Genomic DNA, 2,541 nt, shown 5'->3' with positions numbered 1-2,541 from the left:
ACTTATCCATCCGCGTATCTTTCAAAAATAGAAACTTAGGGAAGTGCTTTATAAACATATGGATAAAAATAACGTATTTCATTTAGCCTCGTCATGCCTACTATCACTAGTTATTTCGGTTTTCTACTAGCAGTTTTAACTATAACCTCAGCTCTATTTATCGGTCTGAACAAGATACGACTTATTTGATTAAAATTCATTGAATGCACAATTCAAAAAAAAGAAAGATTTCGGTGTTATTCAATATATTCTATATATTGTAGAGTTCTTTACCTTGTCAATTCAATTTCGAATTCTTGGTCATTGAGATTCATGGGCAATACCGATTAATATTTTAAGGATAGATATTACCTCTCCTTTTCCTCGTTCAACTAAATTGAAATGATTGAAGTTTTTCTATTTGGAATCGTATTAGGTCTAATTCCTATTACTTTGGCTGGATTATTTGTGACCGCATATTTACAATACAGACGGGGGGGATCAGTTGGACCTTTGATTAATTAACAGTTCTTTTTTTTGATTGACCCCCTACTTGCTTTATAGGAGGTAAAATTTTGATTTCTGTTGAATTATTTCAGTATCATTTTGATTTAACAACAACAAGAATCGAATCACGCTCTATAGGATTTGAACCTACGACATCGGGTTTTGGAGACCCGCGTTCTACCGAACTGAACTAAGAGCGTTTTATTATCAAACTAAAAGCAACCCGAATATATCTTCGATACATATATTATCATAGAGAATATCATAAAATTAAATAAAAAAAGATTGATTCGATATATGTATGTTCAATTTTTATGGATCTCAATTGATTCCTCGTTACTGTTCAGAAGATAAGTAATAGGTAGGGATGACAGGATTTGAACCCGTGACATTTTGTACCCAAAACAAACGCGCTACCAAGCTGCGCTACATCCCTTTCAATTGGTCTACAGTGTTATTGTAGAGAATCCCTGTCTTGTTTTCCACATTTTTTATTTATTTCCTCCATTGGTATACACAAATTATCTTGCCATTTCTTCTTTTTTGTCTCATATCATATATAAAATATAATAAAAATAATAAAAAGACTTATATACGTATGAAATAATAAATATTAAATCCGCCGTAAAGAAAAATGAATATTTGGGGTGGGGCGGAAAGCTACATATTTTTTTTAATAAAAAAGGGAATATCTACCGAATTGAACTGTTGTACATTTCAATTTGAATTAGGAATTCCGCGGACAATACAAGCGGTTATTAACTATATATACATTTGATGGTATGTAATACCAGTATGTATTACAAATTACTATAAAGTAGGAGGGTTTTCAATGCGAGATCTAAAAACATATCTCTCCGTGGCACCGGTAGTAAGTACTATATGGTTCGGGGCTTTAGCGGGTCTATTAATCGAGATCAATCGTTTATTCCCGGATGCGTTGGTATTCCCGTTTTTTTCATTCTAGTTATTGACTTGGGAAGGGGTGAAGAAGATTAGAAAAACAATCAAATATCTTTGACTAATCCCCTTCCCCCTTCTTTTTTTTAGAGTTTTTAGACTTAGAATAAGTTAGAAAGAATCAAAATGGATTCAACCTCAGTCAAACTCGGACGCGGCGCCAGGTTCAAATTTAATTAATAAAAGAGTGAGAACGAAAATGAAAATGTGATGGCTAGGGCAACAATATCATACAAAATACTTAAATGAAAAACTGTACTGCGATTCTAAATTTAGAAATTATTGTATTACTATATTTTAATATTTGATTGTAACGAAATCTTTCATAATTTTATTTCGAGTTACCAATTTTTCTTTTTTTCTTCATTTTGGATCGGAAAATGGAAGAGTTGCGTGAATCAAAAATCCAAGGGAGGTTCATGGCCAAGGGTAAAGATGCCCGAGTAACTGTTATTTTGGAATGTACTCGTTGTGTTCGAAACGGTGTTAATAAGGAATCAATAGGGATTTCCAGATATATTACTCAAAAGAATCGACACAATACGCCTAGTCGATTGGAATTGAGAAAATTCTGTCCCCGGTGTTACAAACATACGATTCATGGGGAGATAAAGAAATAGATCGAACCGATCGGCTGTGTGTCACCCTTTTCCAATCCAAGGAAGATGAAAAATTACATATATTAGACATATTTTAGATTTAAATATAAACAAACCAAATCCTATTTCGATCGGATCTAAAATGATTTAGAATTAAGAAATAGGATTTTCGGGATAAGGAATAAAAAAACCATGGATAAATCCAAGCGACTCTTTCTTAAATCCAAACGATCTTTTCGTAGGCGTTTGCCCCCGATTCCATCGGGGGATCGAATTGATTATAGAAACATGAGTTTAATTAGTCGATTTATTAGTGAACAAGGAAAAATATTATCTAGACGGGTAAATAGATTGACCTTAAAACAGCAACGCTTAATTACTATTGCTATAAAACAAGCTCGTATTTTATCTTTGTTACCTTTTCTTAATAATGAGAAACAATTTGAAAGAAGCGAGTCGACCGCTAGAACTATTGGTCTTAGAACCAGGAATAAAT

At 32.9% G+C, this 2,541-nt stretch overlaps 2 non-coding genes across 2 annotated transcripts; both read right to left on the bottom strand.

Annotated features, from left to right (window-relative positions):
• Positions 1-612: 612 nt before the first annotated feature.
• Positions 613-686, bottom strand: TRNAW-CCA (transfer RNA tryptophan (anticodon CCA)). Its single transcript has one exon. It is a non-coding gene; the product is annotated as a tRNA-Trp (tRNA).
• A 162-nt stretch (positions 687-848) lies between these two features.
• On the bottom strand, positions 849-922 carry TRNAP-UGG (transfer RNA proline (anticodon UGG)). Its single transcript has one exon. It is a non-coding gene; the product is annotated as a tRNA-Pro (tRNA).
• Positions 923-2,541: the final 1,619 nt, after the last annotated feature.

The sequence above is a fragment of the Cucumis melo genome, unplaced genomic scaffold, assembly GCF_025177605.1.
Source record: "Cucumis melo cultivar AY unplaced genomic scaffold, USDA_Cmelo_AY_1.0 utg001515l, whole genome shotgun sequence".
In the NCBI taxonomy this organism is placed as follows: Eukaryota; Viridiplantae; Streptophyta; class Magnoliopsida; order Cucurbitales; family Cucurbitaceae; genus Cucumis; species Cucumis melo.
This window is presented reverse-complemented; position numbering and strand designations above follow the sequence as displayed.